The following is a 24,388-nucleotide window of genomic DNA, read 5'->3' as shown; positions in this document are numbered from 1 at the left end:
TACAGAACTGTATACAACTAACGCTAATTGATTTATAAAGTAATGGCAGTGAAAATATGTTTACTTACCTCGTATTTCGATGATGCTGTGAATCCCAGTGCTTCTCCTCGCGTGGGACGAAAAATCACAAGGCGGGAGTAACTACAACTGTAAACAACTGTAGAATTCCGTTTTACATGATTTTTACATAACAGAGTTGCTTTGGGCAAACTTACACAGCCAAGTAAATCTGACATGGCATATTTTTACTTTAAAACAACACAACTAACTTAAGTAAAAATTGGGTTTTTGAGTGATAAGAATATAAAACTACGATTTAAAGCCAAGAATAGTGACATATCACTTTGCTGTTGCTGGCTGATTTGCACCAGAATTATAGGTTATGAGATTAGTTGTGTATATGGATTAGAGATGCATTTGGATTTACAAATGTGTTGAATATGGCGCAATGAAGTCCCTGACCACCTCCAGAAGTGGTTTGGCAGATCAGATCACAATCCGTTCTCAATGTCAACGTCTCGAGCGGATTTACACTTGAACTTTCATGTGGTCCAGTGCTATCAGAACATGATCCAATTACACATTACATAGCTTAGCTATATACCACTCATGTGGCCACCCAATCAGACGCCTTCTTTTTACACTGTATACTTTTCACTAATGTTAGACTGAAAGGAGGAATCACAGGGAACATGTGGACGAGAATATAGAATACATTCTCTCTCCACCCAGCTCTGCCCCGGTATAACCTCAGGTGCCCAATAACTGCTGTGGTGGTGCCAATTGTTGGCCTATCACCCATTCTTCAGCTGATCAGAATACAAAATACATGGGGGTGTGTGTTTATTTTAAAGTCCATTTTCATCCAGAGGAAGCTCCTGAGTCAGTTGGTGAAGGCAGGGTTCACACTGTCATATCAAGCAGCAGTGACTGAAATACAGTCAAATTGTGTCAAAGCAGGAAGTTGAGAGATGATCAAAGTTACAGGTAACTCAAGTACGTGACTGACGAACTGGGGAGACTGAAACTGTAAACAGCCTACACTGTAATAAATGATTCTGTGCTCATGTAGATTTGAATTAATTTATCAGGTAAAATATATTCAATATAATTGTGTTTTTGGTTTTGAGGCAAATATTTAATTAAATTTCAAATAAAAATGTTTGGAATAAAATCCACCCATTGTAGTTAATTAAAACATAAGCATTATTTTTACCTAATCCCAAATAGACAAAATATTGAGTGAATTAAAATTAATGTAATCAGCCAAATTTAAAATGAAAAGCACTTCCTGTCAAAGTGGGCCTTTTTTTAATGCAGGCTATCATTTAGCCACAAGTCATGCGAAGAGAGTGTTCGTCTTCTACAATGTATAATTGTGCTGTGGAGGACATTGCTAACGAATTGGTGGAGGAACTATGCAAATCACACCCTACAAGTAAGGCACTGGGAGAAGATGGGCCCTTTGGTTCTGTGTATAAGATGAGACAGTATTTCAAGACACAGTTTGAATTTGTCCAGCCAGTAGAGTACATCCTTGATTCGCAGGATAATCTCAGCTATCAATATGTGCCCCTTCTTCAGACCTTGGAACATGTATTGACCAATAAGAATATTGCAAATGAGGTTTTGAAAAAAAACAATCTCATCTACTGAGTATAAATCATTTCAAGACGGGAACAATTTCAAACAAAATCCATTTTTTGCTGTAAATGAACCAAGAATAGGGTTAATTCTCTATGTTGATGATTTTGAGGTTTGCAACCCATTAGGGACATCACGTAAAAAACACAAGATCACCGCTGTTTATTGGATCCTGGCAAATGTACCACCTGGACTGCGCTCTACCCTTTCTGCAATAAACTTGGCCATTGTCTGCAAAGCCGTTGATGTTGAAAGATTCGGCTATGATATTGTTTTGGAGCCTCTCTTGAAACATCTGTCTGTTTTGGAACAAGAAGGAGTTTTTGTTGCCTGTGCTGGAAAGAACATAAAGGGGACAGTATATTGTGTGGCAGCAGACAATCTTGGCGCACACTCTCTTGGTGGACTTGTTGAAAACTTCAGTGGTCCTTACATTTGCAGGTTCTGCTTAGGGTGTCACTCTGAATACTCTCAAAAGCAGGTACGCTGTGGGGAATTTCCACCTCGGACAAAGGAAACCCATGAACTGCATATCAAAACTATAGAAGAAGACCCTACCTTGCCTCATTGCTATGGAGTCAAGAAAGCCTGCCCACTGACTAAGAAGCTGAGTCACTTCAGTTTTGTCAGAGGTTACCCTCCTGACATCCTCCACGACCTGTTTGAAGGCATTGTCCCGTTTCATTAAGAACAAATACTTCACATTATCAGAACTTAATGACCTTATAAAGCAGTTTCCATTTAAGTTTACAGACAATCTTGACCGCCCTCAGTCCATCCCAGTAAATGTTGGTAGTCGTGGTACTATAGGAAGAAATGCTCACGAGAACTGGGCACTCATAAGGTCACTTCCACTAATCATTGGCCCAAGGGTACCCTCTGATGATCCAGCGTGGCAAATTCTTATGACCCTTAAGGACATTGTAGAGCTCTCTGCACTGTAAAAACGATAACTAGCAATTGTTGATCACATTACAATTTATAAATTAAACTGACTCAGAAATATGGCTTTGCAATAAGCAATCTATAAACTCTTGTCTGCCCAGCAAATTTCTCCCATTGCTGACTTAACTACTATTTTTAAATCAGCTCAACAAGAATTTGTAAATCTTTGAGCAGATTTTTGACTTAAGTTGGGTTACTGCCATGTGTTGCTCATGTGCGCATGCGCAGGCAAGCCTGAACCAGTTTAAACCAGCGTGAAGACCTCTGTGCTGAAGGTGTACCCTCTCCAACATTTTGTGGATCTAAAACGCGGTGGGAGCTGAGAAAACTTTCGCTCTAGCAGGTAAGCCAAGCATGTTTTTACTTTCATCATGCTGAATTAGTGAAGAATTACCTTTTTTTTTGACTGTATGGCATTGTCTGCTGTTAAGTTTTTCGCCTTGTAATCCGCACACGCCTTGTAAACAGGGCTCGGAGGATCATAGCCGTGTAGCTATATGCAGACATGTGGGCCATCTTTTTTTTTTAAGAAAGTGGTGTAAGTAATTCTGAAACTATATTAACTGTAGCTAACATTGTGTTTTTTTTTACTTGGTAAACCAGGCGTTAAACAACAATGGTGTTCGTTTATTATGTGAACGCGAGCCAAGCGCGGTCCGCTCCTTCCCGGTTTTTCCGGGTCCCGGGCGTAGCATGTGTTCTCAGAATTAATTTTTTTCTATCGCAAGTCCTGTAAACATGGCGGACCATTATCCTATTCCGGTCAGTAAGTGTTGTGACGGTGCGCCATTTAGAGCGTAGTGAACATATTTTTTTCACCCGAGCTTCCTGCACACTCACTGATAATTTGTTAATTGTGCCAGCGGGTGAAAACTAATATTGACAAAGTTATTATTTACGATCGTAAAGTGTATTGCTGTGCTTAATTATTTTGAAATCTACCGGATGCTCTGTGCGTGTGGTTTCCTGTTTGGGGCGCTCTAATCGACGTGATTTAATGCTTTGTCACCGGCATCCAACAAAAATATACATGCTGCCTATTTCTGCCGGACGCCGGACCGAAGACCATATATATAAAAGGTAGATGTTGGGGTGTCGAACGTCCGCACTGGTGGCCGTCTTGCCACAGTCAGCTCGCTCACCCATAACATGTGTTGTAGTGTTACATGGACTTAGTGTTACCATAACTTGCTCATTTTTCTACCGATTTTCAAACGGTTTGGTTGGGGGATGGGATGGATGGGGTTGTCATGGCTTCAATGAAATGCATTATATATATAGTGTGTGTGTGTTTTTATGTTTAAAAATTACAAAGGCAGTCTATCTTCATGCTATTTGTGTCTCTTGTGTTTCAGTGTTGGATTCCATGCAGTGCCGGCTTTGCGAATTCACCAGCTCCAGTCAAGCAACCCTCCTAAAACATCTTTGCCTTCGCCACGGTCAAGGTGCACACTGGCCTTGCATACACACCAACTGTGTTTGTGTATTTAAAACACTTGGATCATTAAGATCACACCTCTCAAGATCACACTCAACAGTGAAAATCCATGAAAATGTAACATTTCAATGTGAACTGTGTGATTTTAAAGAGATTTGCAGTGAACAAAACTTTTTGGAACCATCTTGGACATCATTTCAAGAAAAGAGAAACTGTCCAATGTCCCTTTCTAAGGTGTACATTTAAAACAAACACGCGCCCAACCATCAGTTCTCACAAAAGTCGAAACCATAAAAATTGTACACTTAAGGATTTTCGAACAATAAAAAGAACTGTCACTGAAGATGATGCTGGTGAACAATCTGATTGTGAAGCAGGGACGTCAGCTCATGATATTGTGAGACTAAATGAGGTTGAAGATATTGTGGAGGATGTAGATAGTGAGACACTTGAGCACAAATTAGCCTCTCTCTTTTTGTCTATGCAAACTGTGTTGCATGTTTCTCGAAGTGCTACACAAAAGATTGTAGAACATTTGCATAACCTGCTGTCTTTCTCTAACATTCACACTTTCGACTATGTCAAAGAGATCCTTTCAAAATATAACAATGAAGTAAATGATTGTGTTTTGCAAGAAATTTCTAGTGCTATAGCTCTAACTAATCCACTCCTTTTAACAATATCAGAGAAAGGTTCCCTATCTACAGATCACAGAAGGAATATTTATTTCAAAGAGCACTTTCCTGTTATCGAACCCACAGAATATCTGTACAACACAGCCCATAAAAACTCTTTTGTATATATATCTGTCACAAAGGTACTTGAGACTTTACCTGGGTGTAAAGATTTTTTTGACAAAATTGTATTCAATCAAGAAGCTTTATCTGGACACTTTAAGTCTTTTCTTTTTTTTCTTTTTTTTTTATTAACCTGTCCTGTCTAGTACCCAGGGCATGTAATATGATTGACTGCATGCCTTTTGGTGTCGGACAGATTTGATATGTACAGGACGAGTCTGGGATACTCATAACTGCAGTATTTTTATTTATTCGTTTTATGATTATGTGTTGCGGGCAGCCGGACCGGACAGGGGGACAGGGAGTGGACTGACAAGGGGATGGGGAGTGAGCGGGGAGGAGGAAGGGAGGGGGAGTGAGAGAGAGAGAGAGAGCGAGAGAGAGAGGGAGAAAGATCGAGAGAGAGAGAGGAGAGCAAGTGGGAGGGAGAGCAAGTATACCCGGGCTGGCGGCGACAAGACCACGGACAGAGGCCGAACCACCCCACACCCAGGCAGGCCGCAGAGGCCCAGGGTCTCCGCACCCAGAGCCCGCCAGCGCCCAAGGGCAGGGCCAGCCCACCACCGGGGGGAGCAGAGCCCCCCCAGACCGCCCACCAGGGAGGCACGGCCAGATACCCACCACCGTCACCCCCACCGCCCCCCAGAAGCCGACCGCACGCCCCCCAGCCCAGGGAGGGACAGGCGGAGGCCTACGTAGGGCCACCAGCCAAGGGGGCCCCCAGAGACAGAAGAGAGGCAGACTCCCGAGCCGGTCCAGACCCCCCAGGTAGAGGCAGGGCCAATGGTCCAAGGACCCGCCGCGCCCAACCCCGCGGTGGGTCCTTGAAGAGACAACAGACATGAAGATGGAGATATTGGATAAAATTACACAAGCAATTTTTGAAATCAAAAGCTACCCTGAGAAGGATGAGCTTGAGTCAGACAAGTATCCATGTCTGAAGGAGCCATTTGGCATCACAGGCTACGAGGGATGGAAAACGAGTATCAAGTACAAACTTGGAAACTACAGATCAAAGCTTCGTCAGGCAGGATGCAATGAGGTAAATGTAAACAAGAAAAGAAAAGGGGGAGGTGAAGATGACAGTCCATTCACCCTGAAAAAGCCCAAACGTGGAGAGGTCAATCATGTACCAGATTACCCACAATTCCATGATGATTCTACCCTTGAAGAGGAAAGAGTTGCTATGGTTGAGGAAATGAAGAAGAAGAAAAGGAACACAACACTGATAAAGCAGAAGATGGAGCTGACGTGTTCCCTCAGGCGGAGAGAGGTGGTAGAGTGTCAGCTGATGGTTTCTGAGGTCCAGGAGAGGTGGCCTGCTCTGTTTTCTTCTGAGGATGTATTTCTACTGTTCAGACTAGTGAGTAAAAAGGATGTTACCTTGACAGTTTCGACTGAGACTTCGTTCCTTTTTTACTTGCTTGTCTGAACAGTAGAAATAAATAAATAATAATAATAACAAGAAGACAAATTTAACTTATTTAATCAGGTAAGGATGTGTTTTTGTGTCCTCCATGGAGTACATCACTTTCTGCAACTGCTATGTATGTGGCATAGTCACCTTTTTATTGAATTTTCAATCCTCAAAATCCATGTTTACAAATGATGTTCTTTCTTGCCAGTGTTACATTTAAATGTGTGATCCATTTTATTCTGTGACCTGTCCTAATATTCTTACCATCTCACTCCTATGGAAGTACATTTCCCCATGCTTAATTGAAATTGCGAGTTTAAAATGTCATAATTATAATTTTAAAATATTTTCATCAGGGGAAAAACAGCTGAGAATTACTTTTTGTCGATGACATGTTTTTTTTCTTTTACTTGCAGAAGGGGAACTAGCAGTGAGATAGCAGGGGCACCTCAGTATATGATGGGTCACAGATTTCAGTGCAACAATGGAAAATGATACAGTTGCATCCTGAAATTGATACTGCTGTTGTGGTGGGTATTTTCATTCCTCTGCGAAATTTAACTACTTTCCTGCATGTAAGGGTGCACAGGAAACCACATATTCACTAGATATTGGGCATGACGAGTGTCCCTTTTTTGAATTATGTTTTGCTGTTAACATGGTCAGATATTTAACATGGTGCAGACTCAGAACAAGCTACCCAGGAGCATCCTGTACAGAGAAATTCTGACATTATGGTTTGCAAATTGATAATATTTTTCTGGTTTTCTTGTTAAGATAATTGAAGAATTTCATCAGATCACGAGCAAAGACCTGTTGGGTACCTTTAATGCGCCCCTTGACAAATTTGGGCCTGGCCTGCTGAAAATGTACAGGTCAAAGAAAGGAGCTTTTTGGTCAGGAGATGGTGGTCCTCCTTGATCAACTCGATGACCAGGTCAGTGAAGTGCTCCTTTGCCTGGCAGTGTTAGAGGACCATGAATATACTTTCTTATTAGGAATGACCAAATTATAGTCCTATACTAATTGAAATACTCATGTTTTTCACTGGATACTTTTAGACAGCAAACATTGTGTCCCACCGGAAAACAGCAGCACTGAGAGGCCTGCCTGTGTACCTCAGCGAAGATGGTTCCAAGTATTTCCTGAAGTGCTCAGTAAGTAATAGTTGTAGTTGGACTGTGGACTATGCGCTTTGAGGCCAAAACATAAGTTCTTCAAGCGTGTTGTGAGGTTCTCAAGCAATTTCAAGAATGAAATGCTGCTTTCACTTTCAACAAAACATCAGCTGATGATGGCTTTCAATTATGGCAAATATGGCTAAGCCTGCCCTGGTACTCAGCAAAGTGTCATCTTTGCCTTTGGAGGTACTGCATATCGACATCCAGGAGTCTGTGAAGAAACTGTTCCCTCAGCTAACAAGTGTACAGTTGTCAAACACTCACTGAAAAAAGGGGAAAAGTGGAGTTGTTCAATTTACAAATATTAAGCTTGTATAAATAACATGAAATCTTTCTGTTTCCCTTCAAAACATATGCCAATCTTGAAGATCACACTTAATTTTCAGCGGTGTTACATCTACATATCTAAATCATGTTAATACCAAATGAAATAGTTATGGTTTTCCTCCGCCCCCTTGGAGCAGTGGAAGGAAACCCCATCTATCGAGAAACTTTCAACGAGGGAATATTTTGGGGTCTGCCATTTCACCACTGATGCTGCAAGCACCAACGAGTCATCTGCTTAAGGTAAATTTAATTCACTCTAATAAATTATCGTTAGGAAGTGGGAGACATCACTTCAGAATCGTTGTTTTCACTAAGCAGGACGTTTTAATCTGCTATTAACATCGAGCAAGTCAAAGTTAATGCTAGCGTTAGCTACCGTGAGCTAGTGCTATGCTAATGCCTGGAACAGAACTGTATATGCTTTCTCACGATATTCATTGAAATGTGTGCACACCGTGTTTTTGTGTAGTGTGAAATGTGCGGTATATCAATTACTTTTTGTCATTTATAATGGGAGTTTGACATATAGTAAAAGTGAATCTGTGGTGTTTGCTGTTAAATAAGCCCCACGCACAGACATTGTATGTACAGAAGACTTTTTCCACGTCCATGCATCCGAGTTTGCGCGCGCAGCATCCGACAAAGTTTCAAAAATTCAGAGCTTGGACCTGACGCGCCCGGCCCGACACAGTATATGACGTCATTTTTGTCACGCGCCCGGCACATTGCAGCCTGTGGGCTATAAACCGAGTAGCATCCAGCTGCAGCCCCGGAGACTATTGTGTAAACCGGTCGGCCGCGGTGTTCGGCGTGGCGGTGTCCGGAATGAAGGTGAGCCGGTCGAGGGGAACAGGTAACGGCGGTCGGCGTCAGGTCCCCGTTCGCGCGTCGCTGCCGTCGGGTCGCCTCAGGTAGCGTCTAGCAACTAACTTAGAACTGGTGTGGACTAGTGGAATCCGACTGTTTAATTAAAACAAAGCATCGCCAGTGCTCTGAAAGTCAAAGTGGAGAAATGAAGCGTGGGTGTCAGGTAAACGGTGTGAGTAACTATGATAGAATGATAAATGTAATATAATATAGAGTTTGAACAGTTATCCCACTACCTCTGTTAACCCCTGGTAACATGTTTATCCTTAAGATGGTTTGGGTCAAATTGACCAGAGGTGTCTATGTGGTTTTAAAAACAGTATAATTCTGTTAACCCAATAACCATAAACATTTATCTGTGAGCCAATTAACACATAGTAAAGATTCATATTTGTTCTGAAGTTTGCATGTGAATTCTCATAATTGCCTCTCCTATGTACTCCAGACTCCTTTCCTTCCAGTGTCCGCCAGATTACAGTGAGTAGTGTAATCTACACACATTTTATTTAAACTTCACAACATATATTGTGAATACTTCACTTTACACACGTACCTGTGATTTGACACTCCATACTGTCATAAAGAAACCTAATAGGTTTGATCCTTGGCCTCGTTGAGTCAAATTGATTTGGAAAATCTGCATAAACCTGTTAATAAAGTAACTGTCTCTTTCCAGAGTGAGGACACTGAGGTTGTAAGAGAACTAATCATAAAGGGACTGTGCGTATATCTTCACGAGGACCCAGCACACCTGTTCATGGAATATGAGGTGAGTCCAACTAATGTATCATTGACAGCAGAATTTAGATTACTTTACAAGGACAAGTGTTTTGTTGATTATTTGAGTTGATAATTTGAGTCCCGGCTGTGTGTGTAACAATGCTTGTTGTGAATGTGTGTGTAACAATGCTTTGAAACCTTTCTACTTCCCCTTCAGGTGGTGATTGGTCATATTTTGCTCCTATAAAACTTAATTGAAATTATTGTCTGTCCTGTAGAGTGAAGACCATGCTGCAATCCAGGACGGAATCGGGGACACCACGGTGGGAATTTTCCTCATAAGGCAAAATGGCGGTAGTGAGGTAGAGGACATCCTTGTGGTCCTTGAAGGCCAGGCCATATTGGTCGACCTACCAAGTGTTGGAGTGGCGGTTGCCATGCTGTTTGGCCCTATTTACAACTTAAACCTGGACTACTCTCCTCAACTCAGATACACCTTTGAGGTGGTACAGAAAGTTGTAATGGAGTTGGAAGGCAAAGTGCTGTCAAAAAGGGCTCAGGCCCTGAAAATCCAACTCTTTGAATACAGATGGTATCTTAGAAAACGTCATAGTTTTCTGTTTTGCAAATTTTGTTATATATGTTTATGAGAGCGCCTAAGTCTCTCGCGTTGCCTTTGTTTTGTCATTTTTTTAAAGAGCAGCATACAGAGATTGCCTGGGACTGCAATAATAACCTTGTAAAGTCGGGTTCCTTTGTTTTCCTCTTTTTTTTGAGAGTGGGTTTATGCGGTACCTTGCTCTGTTTGACATTTCTGTTTCCCAAAAAAAGTCCCAAAATAGATAGCCACTGATTTTAGGTCTTGTTTTAGGGCGTCTTGGAGAGCACTTTAAAAGGCTTAGAGCATCTTTGAAAAGTTGCTGATATAAGACACCGAAATGTTAGATTTTGTCAATGCTCAGTTAATAGTTAATGACCGTTCAAGTTGATGAAATTCAACTTTATCAACTTTTTGCACTGTTCTAAAGATATATTTTTTTAGTTGAATTAATAAAAGGGTTGAAGTGCAAATTTGTGTTAAGTGTCCTGTGTTTGATGAATTTTGCGTTGCTTTTCATATCAATGACTAATTGATCAGTTGGCAACTAAACAATGTACATCATACTAAATTATGTACATTTAATTTTAATGTATGTTTGGTAAATTCTAATTGAAATATAGTATAATAAACATAAAAAAATGACACAAATTGCATAATAAAAATGCAATTGCAATCACGTAATAATGATATGAAATAATTGTGCTACTAAAATGTAATTTTATTGTTTGTTAAATGTGAACAAATTGGGGATAATTGCATGATGAAATCATATTTGTCTAATGTAAAATTCTTAGGTGTAGTAAAAAGGAAATATTCATTATGGTGTAACATGATTTTATTATGTGCAATATTCATGTTGGCATAACATGATTTTTTTGTGTGCAACCGATGTCCATACTTTTTTCATGTAAATTCAACAGATTTTTTCTTTCAGTGCTGTGACATACCATGGAACAAGGTATTCAGCTGGGATGATCGTGACGTATGGTCCTACAGGAGGGCTCCCAGACTTTGTATAGATGATACAGATGTTGATCTTGGAAAGCAGTCTATACTTCATTGTTAAGGAGTTCAATGCTTGGTACCTGGAGCACCTCAGATCTTTTCTGTTGGAAAGCTGTAAGGAAGTGATATCTTGAAGGCTGTAAGTCATCATCTCAGCCTTCAAGATGTCTATCGACTTGCAGCTTACAGACTTGCAGGAATGCATGTGGTTACACTGAAACGTTACATTTGTTGTATGTTTTAAAAAAAACATAAACTGTAGATTGTTGGTGATTTTGTGAATTAGCCCATTTTCAAAAAACAGCTGCCCACACTTGTTTTCAGAGGGTTTGAGTACTTTGGGTTCTTAATGGAGGTATAACCTTTACTTTTTTAAAGATTATTTTCTTCTCACTACTAGGCCACCTCACATGGATCCAGCAATGCTCCGGGTCATCTTTGGTCACAGAAAAGAGAAACTGACTCTTCCATCCGGAATACCAGAGTCTATGGAGGAGCTGAACTTGGCTGTCAAGCAGACATTAAGTATCCCCGACGACTTCAGCCTGCAGTATTTAGATCCAGATTTTGAGGACTTTTTCACTCTCAACTCCACTGCTGAAATTACACACAAAGCCACAATTAAGGTTGTGACAATCGAACCAGTGGTTCTCAATTTGTATCCAGTACCACACACTGAAAGTTTCGATGAAAGTTTCACCTCAGAGCAATCACATGATCCTGCCTCCACAAGTTCCACTGCACAAGACTCCTATGACTCATGTGAGTCATCACCTGCAAGCTCAGCCATGATGTCAGCAAGCAGCAGCCTACAAAAGAAACCATGGCCAACTGAATTCATTATTCCACAATTCTCTGTTGAAACCGAAATTATTCTTGAAAGAGACAATGAAGTTTACAGAAAAGAGGGCACACCGCTGACTACCCCAAACATCAAGTCAGATATACTTGAAAAGCTAGCTCAGTCGATTTATACATACACCCCTATCCATCACTCCAGAATCGTCTTTCTGTCGCTGAAGCACTTATCAAGGCACACCCATGTCTGAAGGATCCGGGGAGCTCTTCGGCCATCATTGGATGGCAGAATAGCATTAAACACAAGATGGCTAACTACAGAGCAAAGTTAAGAGGCCTTGGAATTCTAGATGTTACATGCAATGCTCTAAAACATAAACTCCCTGCTGACAGGAAGTCTGCAAAAAATGTGAAAAAGGCGAAAAGAGCGGAGGACCAATTATCTGCCACCCTACCCAGCTGGTGAAAACGAGCAGAGCTTGGAGAAAGTAAGGGAAGAGCTTGTCACTGAGTCAAAAAAGAAGAACAATAAAAAGATAGTCAAAGAAAAAATAAGCAAAGCATTTGCCCTCAGACGACATGAAATCATCAATCAGTGTCCAACTGTTCGAGCCATGACGGACCAATGGCCTGCCCCGTTTGACCCTTCTCAAGTAAGTTGGAATTTGTAATTCCTCTTGAGAGATAATGTAAATGTCAAAACTATGTAAGCGATTGATTCCAAATAATTTTGTCAAATTGACTTTAAGATGTAGAAATAATACTCTTTGAATAATAATTTGTCTAACATGATTTTTCCACCAAAGATGTTCAGTTATATCATTAAAATCCTTAAAATTACATCTACTAATTCTCCCTCATTAAAAATTCCAGAAGGTATAACTATCAAATATTGTGGAGGGGCCTTCAAGTACTCTGACTGTGGCAAAAATTATTGAATGCTAGATAATTTATACAAAAGAAATTTAAGAGGCTAAGACCTGATGTGACACCATTGTCTCTTTTGTTGCCTTTGTGTTTCAGATCAATGCAGAATTCCAAAGAACAACTACTGTACATATGGAGCCGAAATTTATGTCTGCATTAGACCATCACACTCCCAAGCTACTGACACTTTTTCGTGCCAAAGGTGGAGCACTTGGAAGAAGACTGGAGATCATAATGGAACCGCTGGAGGTACAATACTTTTTAAATTTGTAGTAGCTTTATTCCATAAGATTTCAAAATGATATGAATAAGGACATCAAACTGAATGATAGACAATTGTCCTCCAGAAATTAGATTACTGAAATTACTGAATAACTATTCAGTGGAGCATTATTTAATACATGAAAAGGAAAAACTAGTAACAGTTCATGCCTTTAAGATACTGTATTTCTTTTTACTAATTGAGCAGTGGCAAGACAATTTCATTTGTATAGCCACTTTTTAAAAACAGTTTGTCTTAAAGGGCTTTACATAGCATCATGACAACATCCTCTGCCCTTAGACCCTCACATCAACTGAGGAAAAGCCTTTTTAACAGGTAAAAAACAGGAGAAACCTCAGGGTGAGAAACAGAGCATGGATCCGTTACCCAGGACGGGGAGATGTACAAAAGATTTTGCATACAGACAACAAAACAATTAACATTGAATATGGGAAAACATGCAAATAGTTAATGAAGGCAGCTTCTGGTGGGAGGGGGGCAGGGAGAGCAGGCCATCTTAACGGGAGTATTGGATGGCAGACTGGTTCATGGACAGGGAATGCAGGTCGGTTTAACAGCAGGGAGAAGAAGGCAATCCAAGCGGTGGTTGATGCAGAGGAATGGATCTGTGGAAACAGAGACACCAAAGCCAAACTACAAGACATAACAATTCAAAATCTGCTAGTGAAGGAGAGGAGAGGAGAGGAGCTGGCTCCATGTAGCCAGATGTGTCCCCCAGCAGTCTAGCCTATAGCAGCGTAGCTATAATGGTTCAGGGCTACCTAAACCAGCCTTAACTTAAAGCTCTGTCATACAGGAAGGTTTTAAGACTTTCTCAGCATCCCTCTGAAAGAGGATATTCCTAATCTTGGCTGTACTGTGTAGGGATTGAGAAACTAGCCTGGATACTTGCTGTATTCATGCTTGCATGCATAAAGGGTCGATGTCCCTTCTGTTTACTGTTATAGGTTGCTAGCTCATAGATGAAAAGTCACAAGCAGTTTTCATATATGAACTTCTGACAATGTGAGGAGAATGAGGTCCGTAGTCTTGAGTTATCCTTTTACAAATGTGGCACACATTAGGAGACTATCTGTGTCAGATGCGTTCACACCCACTGGAAATACTCTGGTTTAGGTGCGGGGTGGTGCCTGGGTAGAGCGTACAGGAGATAGGAAATGATCCAAAAAGTATCAGAATCAGAATCAGAATAGCCTTTATTGTCGTTATTTTGTGGACAACGAAATTTGGGTGCCACTCCCTTGGTGCAAAATACAAATATATGAATAACAATTTTAAAAGGGAAAATAGAAATATTAACAATAAAATAAGAATAAGAATGTTGTTTACATTATTTCCAGAAACTATGACTATGAGTACCCTGTGATTTAACTTTTCACCAGAGATAAAACGGCTTTTATTTTACTAGAAAATGCAGAAAGTCCTCTCCCATTAACGCTAGCTTCAGAGCGTTCAGTTCTACTCAAAACAGTGCAGTTTAGCTGCCCTGCTGTGCTTTTCTTATCCATCGTCCCTCACTGTGAATCCTCTAGAGAACATGAATCATTCAGACATGACACTGACTTTGTACTATAGAGCTGTCAGAGTTAAATCCATTTAATGTCAGATTCAAACATCTGTGCTCCCACATTCAGCTCCTCCAGGTGATGCCTTTATAATTGCAGGTTTGCAGTGCATGTGTAAAAGGGGCTAATGGATAATCATAAGATTGTATATGGTACATTGTGTACTTTGAAGACATTATGAAGCTGTGCCTTTTGGTCTGACAAAGCTTTCCACATTAAATAAAGCAGGCATGTAAAGTACGATCAGAATTGATAGGCATGATGACCAAAACAACAAAAATGGGATCCAGGTTGTACAAAAACAGATTTTCCCATAAGTGTTTACATTTCTAAATAACAGAAACATCAGTGATTTTATTTTAATTTTATTTTTTATTTTTTTGGTGAATCCTCTCCAGGACTCAGTGTACTCAGTTGAGAGGACCAGAGAGGTTGTCCTTTGATCTCTTATAGAATACCTTGGAGAACGAGGGAGCGATCTAATCAAAGAAGTCAACGTAGGTTATTTCAAGGACCACATTTCCTTAATTCCTCCAGTAGGTGGTGTTGTCAAATAGATCTGTGTTCTTTTGTTTTTTGTAATATCTTTTTTCACATCTTCAGTTCTCCTTGTCATAGATTCTCCAAATCTCTGAATGAACACTATTAGGGATGAACACTATTCTTCCAGAGATACTGTAAATAAAGATGGATATAATAGTAGAACAGCATAAAGCCCTCGTTACAATGGAAGAACAATTGTAGAATATAAAAACATCAAAATAGAGAAGAAACAAAGAACAATTTGAGACCAAGGCCTGCGAGAAAATACAATTTTATGAAATAGATTTATAAGCTATATGAAAACAATAATGAATGTATTGTCTAGTAATGCCATATGCTTGCAATATATTTCTGCCAGTTTTATACTAAGACACTTATAATTTCATGTTGCAGGACACTGAGAACTTGGAGGAACCGTTCATAATGGCAATTACTGTGACCCCAAAGCCTGGAGCGTCTAATAGCAACAGCACAAAGGAAATTGGAATTTTCATAGAGCAGTCATGTCAAAGTCAAATACACGGGGGGCCAAAATAAAAAAAAAATGGTACAAGTGGAGGGCCGGGCTGGTTCAATGTTTATTAAAACTCGCAATTATTGCACATATTGAACCAATACCAATAACACAGCCTATATTGCACTTAACATTAATCATTAAATTAGATTAAATTAAGCAAAACATAAATAAAATCAGTTGCAATATTTTCTCAAGGCTCTTTCAGTAACAAATTGATAACGTTTTTTCTTCTTCTTTTTTTTAACAGGTAAACAGCAAAATGTCATTTTCCTTCAAAGCTCAATGGCAAGATAAATGCAAAAATGAAACAGCATTAAATACAAATCAGTGTGCTGCTCTGATCCTCACCAATGTCTGTCTTTTATAATAAAATTAGAAAGGTTAGTGCAAACTTAATAATTAATAAAAAATTAAAGAAAATAATTCCCTTCAAAGAAATATCAAGTGCAAGTCCTTTCTGCTCACTTGTCTGAGGCTGAGCTCATTAATGTTTGGCGTCAGGCTCTGAGCTGAGGAAATCCTCAGGATTGAGTTCAGGTGTTCATCAGTAAGACGACTCCTATGTGATGTTTTGTTTAGTTTCATCAATGAAAACAGTTGTTCACACAGGTATGTGCTGCCAAACATAGACAGCGTACGAGCAACTTGGGTGCGCAGCTCAGGCATTGTGTCGGGGATGAAACATGCAAACTCAGCAGCGCTCACGGACACTGTGACTGTGCTGCTGCTCATGAAGAGAAGACGCGGGATCGCGCCCGCTTGCGGGCACTCGGGACACACCAATGCACTTGCAGTGCATCTTGGGATTTGTAGTATTGTGGTGCTGCGGGCACATAATACTGCGGGCCGATTTTAATAGTAATTAAATATCATCCCGCGGGCCAGAGATAACTCCTTCACGGGCCGGATCCGGCCCGCGGGCCTTGACTCTGACATATGTGTCATAGAGGGTGTGGAAGTCATCACAGAACTTGGCGATATTGGGAGGGCTTGCTCTGTCCTCCTTGGCTTGACCTACGCATTGAATTTGAATTATCCCAGACAGCTGAAGTACACTTTTGAAGTATTCCAGAAACTTTTCTTGGAACTGGAAAAAGAATTTAGATTTAATTCATTGCATTGAATAAATTCAAATCAATGCACAGATAAATGTAGTTGATTATTACTCAATTATATTTCATTACTACAATTTACACATTAGGGAGTTTATCTTTTTCAAATCAACTCCATATTTTTGTTTAGGTTTTAATTAATTCTGTACTATTTTCTATTCGGATCTACTCATATTAAATGGGTAACTATTAAGGGTCTTATTTAATTAAAATTTACTCAATACCAAACATTGGTATTGAGTTTAATTTATAATATTGCTTGTAATCTGTTGCCTCATTTTTATTGAGTAGATATAGTGTATCTTTTCTTACAGTGTATGCTGCTGCTATAATTATGTGACCAGCCATGGAAAAACCAGGAACAAGTAGGCTGAGGGACATTTTGAGTTACTTACAGATTCTGAAAGTGTGATTTCTAAGCTTTCCAACAATATCTAACACGAAAAATCTGGAAATCTGAAGTCTGAAATATTTGAAGATGTGGCCATTTGAATGTAGGCAATCAAAGTGCTTTAGGGAGAATTTTAGCCTCAAAGATTTACACCTTCTGGGAGTTCAGTTTGGTATAGCTTAGCTATATAGTATATTATAATATATAGCTAAGCTATACCATACTGAACAGAAAGCTAAACTGATTTTTATTTTGTTAATTTTCCTCAAATATGGAGAGGACTTCAATAAGCCTTAATATTTCTGTATTTGACAAATGTATTTTCTCTTCCTCACAAGTGGCATTTTGTCTTTGTCACAAGTGTTTTAAAAAAAAGAAATAAAATGTCTGCAGTTTTCTTTATTGCTGTTGCAACAGACTGATAACAAAGCAGCTTGTGATATTTCAAATATAACTCCAACATACAAAAACTACAAATATGTTTTGATATTTGGTGAAAGAGCAAACAAAATGATCATAAAGCTCTTCTGATCATAAAGGTTGCACACCTCGTTGCTGGAGGAAGGCCAACAATGGTTAGTTCTGCAGCAGGTTAATGATAAACCCCACCTCAGTTATACAATGTTTGTTTCAAATATTCTCCTTAAGTTTGTTTATTTTTTTATAGGTTCTTGTGACATCCCTAATTCAAAAACAAGCCTTGCAATACATGAGGGATATTAGTCTTTACGTTGCACAAGTGGTTTGACATAATTCAATGAAATGGTTTAAGTGCATAACAGTTTATTTTGAATATCAAACTGACTAAATACTGGTAATGAATGTCTCCAAATAAGCTTGTTCACAGTTTGTCAGTAGACACAAATTTTGTATATCAAATATTTACAATAAAGTAAGTGCTGAATATCACAGCTTCACAATTGATGTGGGAACACTGTGAATTAATGTTAATGATATGATGATTTGAAAATAAAATGTGCTCAAAAACAAATTTTACCCTTTTACACACTGTTGTTAAAAAATGTAGAGTTTCAATATGAGAATTACTGCTTCTGTTAAGCCTAACATATGAAAATGTTTTTTTGTGGACATTTACTATCAGAACTTGGCTTTCCATTAGTACAGCAGTGATTCTATTTTATTTATTAAAACCAAATATGTCACTTAACGATCCTATGTTTCCCATGTTCAGTCAGTAGATTTATATTTAGTTTGTTTATTATGTTTATTATTTTAAAACATAAAACTGTTATTATCTAAACAAGTGAAACAATGTCTGATGGCGGCTGCAGTTTAAAGAATCCTTCCAGAAGGAGGCTGCGGATCAAACCACAACAAGATGCGGAAACCCACATAAAACTGAAAACTGACAAGGCGGGTCTTAGAGAGGTATTTGTGAACTCCTGCAAAGGTCAGTCTTCAGCTGCCCCATATTCTTTTCATACATTTATAAGATTTGCTTAAATGTGAGCTTCAGTGTAAAAGATGGACCACTGGTTAACATACTTGTTTTTCATTTTCTCTTAAAGGACGAGGCGTTTTTGCTTCAATACCTTTCACCAAAGGAGATTTTTGAGTACAAAGGGAAACTTTTTACTGCAGACAGGCCTCCTGTCATTGAGACCTGTAGTGAGACTGAAGCAACATTTCTCTTTGATTTTCAATGGAATGAAAAGTTTTTACACATTTTTTGATGAGTAAAACTGCAAAATGCGGCCGATTGAAGTGGACGGCATGTCGCGCCTCTGTCTATTTGTAATTAGAGACATTGTGCCAGGGGAAGAAATTACATACAACTATGGGGATTCAGACTGATACTAATGTATAAGGTAGAAATGAAAGGAACAGATGTATTTGTTTCATATTGATCTGACTTATATGTAACAGTGTTCCCAACTGGACACACACACACACACACACGTTAAACCTCAACCAAACTGGGGGGACACAGAGTTGGATGGTATTAGGCTTATGGTTGTCCCCAGATTGGTTCACATGTGATGTGTGTATGATTGTCCCCAGTTGTATGCATAGGCTTATGTATTGGCAATGAAGGAGTCCAAATAGGTGGTTGTCCCCGGTTTGGTTCAGATAGTGTGTGTGTGTGTGTAACAGTGTCCCCAGTTGTATAGATAAGCTTATATATTTGTGTCACAGCAGGTTTAACTTTAGAGAAATGTGTCAGCCATCATTAATGTGTGCTACACAAACAGTGTTCACATTTAAATGCATCATTTCTTCTCATGTTTGTACCTTAAAGTATGTATTCATCTTACACTATCTTCATTTACTAGACATCCAACATCCTACTGTACTAAACTGATCATTGGGGCTTTAATTATTTGTATTTCAATGCTGGTTTGAGGTAGGAGTGTGAGTTAATTCTATCCTTTTGTTGAACTGCAGATTTCCACTTCTCCTGTGACCACACCATCAGTGGATGAAGACTTAAATGACAGCCGTCAGTCCCTGAGTTCTGACGATGCTGTGGAACCATTGTCCTCCAATGTAAATAAGGTATGTAACGTTGCAGCAACAAAGATGAACCGAGTTCAGCTGATTTTATACTGGTAGTAGTTTTAGATTGTTGTAGGTTTCAATAATTTGGTAACAACTACTACTTGAAATGAGAAGAAAGTCTCTATATTAAAGTGACTCTCTTGTTCTTCAACCTACTTTCATTCCAGGCATTTCAGTCCAGGATCACTAAATTGAAACAGCACCATGACAAATGCACTGAACGCTATATGACCTCAAAGGAAGAACGCAATGCAATAGAAGGACAGCATACTTTCCTTTTACATCAACGTATGCTTGTTGATCAACAGCCTGCAGAGTTGACTAATGTAAGTATAATACAGTATGTATGTGACATGTATGTCACAAGACTTTTAGGTTTTTATTACTTTTTACATCATACAATCTACATGTACAACTTTTTACTCATGCATTAACAACAACTTCATATAGTGTTGCACATATAATAAAATATTGAACCAATTTGTCATCATCAAAATCAGTGTCAGACAATTTTAAAATATATGTAGTTCTAATAAATCAAATTATTGGTACACAATAGGTACTTCTTTCAGTCCGATGTAGTGGATTTGGTTTGAAGTGGTGAAACTTTTTTTTTTTATTTCTCAATTCAAGTATTTAAATTATATGTATTTGTGCTTGTGCATGTTTCATTCAGCAGGTATCTGCTCCTCTACCATCTACTACCCATGAGTGTAACCCAAAACTAAAATCAGGAAAAAGACGGGTAATTCTCTTCTTTTCTGGTCATTCTCATTAGGAAAAAATAATAATTTAGAAAAAAATTCATTGCCCCTCATACATGAAGGGAATGTATGCACCATTTTCAGTAGGGTATTATTCAGTACTGTCAACGGTTGCAAATAATCCATTTATTCCATAATCTTATTTTTTCAGCACATGAATGAAGCCTCAGATGAATCAACAGATGAGAGCAGTCATACTGACTACAGCGATGTTGATTACATACCTGACACTGAGGGAAGTGACTGTGATGACCTATCTTTGACCCCTATACAACCACCACAGAAGGCACGGTTTCCCAAATTAATTCCAGTGACCGCGAACAGCCCAGACAAAGAAAGTAGCACAGAGAAAGACCATACAGTAAAGGAGAGACTGGCATTCAGCCCAGGAAAAAAGAAGAAATGGACAGAACTCAAAAAAAGAACAGCACACCACTCTGCCCAGAAAAAGAAAGTGGTTTGACAGTTATCCCAGAGAAAGACAGTAGCTCGATTATCAGCTCAGAGACAGAAGAATGTTCAGTTGAAGTATTGTGTACCGCAAATACTGAAGAGCGTCGGGTGTATGACAAAAGGAACTATTGTCTTTATTGCTCCAAGCCAACGTCAAAGATCTCACGACACCTTCAAACTGTTCATCACAATAAACCAGAGGTTGCAAAAGCACTCTATTATCCAAAAGATTCTGAAGAAAGGCGAGTTTGTTTGTCCATTCTAAGGAACAGAGGAAACTTTACCCACAATACAGATGTGGTGAGAAAAGGCTCTGGACATCTTGTTGCACGTTATCGAACAAAGGAGATCAGACAGGGTAAAGATTTCATTCATTGTCTGCACTGTCAAGGTCTTTACTGTAAAAAAACATTGTGGAAACATATCAAAATCTGTCAAGAGCAGGCAAGAGATGATGCCCCCAAGTTGGAAGAAAAACAGTTCGATCCCTGTGTGCTCTTAGCACACCTGTTGGTCTTGATATTGATGAAGGCCTAAAGAAAATTCTTACCCACATGATCTATGATGAAGTGTTCCACGTTGTTCAGAATGACAAATGTATCCTGCAACTGGGACAATATATGTTCAACAAACTGAAGAACAGAGGGAACAATAATGATGACTACATACGACAGAAGATAAGAGAAGTTGGAAGAATGGTCCTTGAAGCTAAAAAGATAACACCACTGAAGAAAGTGGAGGATTTCTTCATTCCTCAGAACTTCCCATATGTTATATCTGCAGTGAAGGCAGCAGCAGGATATGAGCCCAAAACCAATACATATCAAACCCCTTCTTTAGCACTCAAGCTTGGCCACAGTCTAAAGAAAATATCTAGTATTGTTGAGAGCAATGCTTTGATGGTTGGTGATCATATCACAGCAGAATATGCCAAGTGATACAGGGCAGAGAGTTCATCTCCTCTGGTGCCCTAAACACTCTGAAGGAGGCCAAGTGGAATATGCCACAGGTGCTACCATTTACCCAAGATGTGAAGCTCTTGAACCTTCACATGGAAAAGCAGGAATGCATTTCAGAAAGAATGCTAAGAATCTCCCCCACTCCAGAAAACTATGCTGCCCTGACTAAGGTAACACTTGCTTTAGCCATTACATTCAATAGAAGAAGGGCAGGCGAGGTGTCACGGATGTTACTGAGTGCTTTTAGATCCCGGAACAAGTCAGTGTTGCATGACGACGTGGCTATCTCATTGACTTCATTTGAGAGGAAGATGTGTGAGTTCCTCACAAGGGTGGAGATCCGAGGGAAACGTGGGAGGATGGTCCCTGTCCTGTTAAAACCAGCAATGGTGACTGCTATGGAGCTTCTGGCTGAGGTGCGAGAAAGCTGTGGTGTACCCAGTGAGAATTTATTCGTGTTTGCAAGACCTGAAGCCTTGTCGGCCTACAGAGGGGGAGAGTGCCTTCAGAAATATGCCAAACTGTGCGGTGCCAAACACCCTGAAGCACTGACTTCCACAAAGCTTCGAAAACTCATCGCAACTATGTCACAGGTCTTGAACCTCTGCAGCTTGCTAGAATGAGCAAAGTGCTACTGGCTATGGAGAGGGGGACTGTGTCGAAATTCAAAGGGATGACACTGGATGACATCGAAATTGACCCTGAAGGTTTTTAGATGTTTTTATTTGAGAAATAATATCAGTAGTATTATTTTGGTTTTATATTTTATAAGTAAGATATTATTTTTTTACCCTTTTATTACTCAGAGAAAATGCCAGACTCCAATGAAGAGGAGGCTTCAAGTGACCCTTCAGATAAGGATGAGGATGAGTTCACCAGCACTGACATGGACACATCTACATCTTCAGGACCACCACCTGCTGCCACTCCTCCTACACAAGGTTAAAACTTATATCATGTGGCACAAAGAGAATGATGATTCATTGTGTCCTTTTTATTCAGGATACTGGACCCTCTCTACATTAGTCTTAAAGAAGGGCAAGGTCATGAATGATGCTACGAAAGTAATCTCCAAACAGAACTTAACATTTATATAGAATAGACATATTGATTTCCTAAACAGTTTATACAATATACAACAATATCTACTGAAAGCAGCATTTGAAATGAAAAACATTGTAGTTAAAAACGCAGCAAAACAGCAGGGGGGGTTAGGGTTGAACTCCAGACAAAAATGGCAAAACATATATATTATGAATATCAGTGATATAAAACTTGATAAAAAAAAACGTCAAAATGGCTGGGGGCTCTTAACAGGTTAATGATGATGCTTTATATGCATGTTTTACATATATGAAGCTGTATTTATTCTCCACAGAACCAGCAGAAAGATGGGAAGGAGAAGAAATTAAAGCTGTGGAGAAACACCTCATGAACTTCATCAGAACCTTCACCGTTCCTGGTAAACGTGACGCTGTGGTTTGTCTACAAAACGAAACAGCACTAAAGCACCGAACATGGACAGACATTAAAAATGATGTGAGAAACAGACGAGCACAAGCAAGTAAATACGTCTATCTCTTCTATTATAGAATTAGATTTGTGTCAACATTTTCAAACAACACTTTTGTTTACTCTGACTCTCTTGTGTTTGTGTTCACTCCTTCTTTGTTCTTTGCACCATGTTTTTTAGTTTGGGATTCTAACCATGGGCAGGCCTTAGGAAGCTGCCTGCTGATTGGTTACTGAGTTTTGGAGTGACTGTAGCTGTAGCCCAAGTTTTCCCCATAGACATCACACAAAATAATTGTTAGTATTTAACGTTTGTCAGATTATAAACATTAGATACGACTGATACTGCCCTCACTGACCAAACATGGTAAACCTGCTGCAGTGTGAGAACAATAACCTCTTACCTCCACAGTCTGCATCCTGTATTCAGGTGATGTTTAATGTTAGCATGGATGGTCTGTGAGGCATTTATTGTTGGGGGGGGTGGTGATTAAGAACTTGACTGAGCTGTCGTTTCAAAACTCAGTAGCCAATCAACAGGCAGCTTCCTAAGGCCCGTCCATGGACAGAATGGCAAACCAAACAACAGTAACCTTGTGTGTGCGCATGTGTGTTATGTCAAGTTTTGTTTTCCCTTTGCATTTTCAGTTTCCCCTGCTACATTCTCAGAATAATTACACATGGGAGTTTAGTTTCCCCACAGTAAACATAGCTCTGGAAAATGAGCATAATGTAAAAGAAAAAAAAGAAAAGAAGAACACAGGAAATAAGTAGAGCAGCTGTAAGAGCACATCCACTCTTCTGTGCACTCTATAGATGAAGTCTTTGCTGCTTTGCCTGCTGTGGAAGTTTCTTTTTCAGGAGAATTAAATATATAGTGAAGAGCAGGTAAAGTCTCTACTGACCCTGTGTTTAAGTGACTCAGTTTGATATAAACTCACCACCACACCATTATCTGCATAGACTTCACTCACATGAGTCTTTCATATACTTCTACACTGCTGTCAATCAACAATTCCTCCAATCACCATGCATCAGCCCACCGTCGGCGCCCGCCCACTATTGGTCTGCACGCAGTCTTGTATAAAGTACTTGAAAGCGA

General features: G+C 39.5%; 1 long non-coding RNA gene across 1 annotated transcript; it reads left to right on the top strand.

Annotated features, from left to right (window-relative positions):
• The first annotated feature begins 7,688 nt into the window (after positions 1–7,688).
• Positions 7,689–9,998, top strand: LOC122780578. Its single transcript, XR_006361709.1, has 4 exons — positions 7,689–7,989; positions 9,062–9,093; positions 9,293–9,385; positions 9,615–9,998. It is a non-coding gene; the product is annotated as an uncharacterized LOC122780578 (long non-coding RNA).
• The last annotated feature ends 14,390 nt before the right edge of the window (positions 9,999–24,388 follow it).

Source organism: Solea senegalensis, linkage group LG14, assembly GCF_019176455.1.
Source record: "Solea senegalensis isolate Sse05_10M linkage group LG14, IFAPA_SoseM_1, whole genome shotgun sequence".
NCBI classification, from domain to species: domain Eukaryota; kingdom Metazoa; phylum Chordata; class Actinopteri; order Pleuronectiformes; family Soleidae; genus Solea; species Solea senegalensis.
Note: the sequence above shows the minus strand (reverse complement) of the source record. Positions and strands in the feature narration are given on the sequence as shown.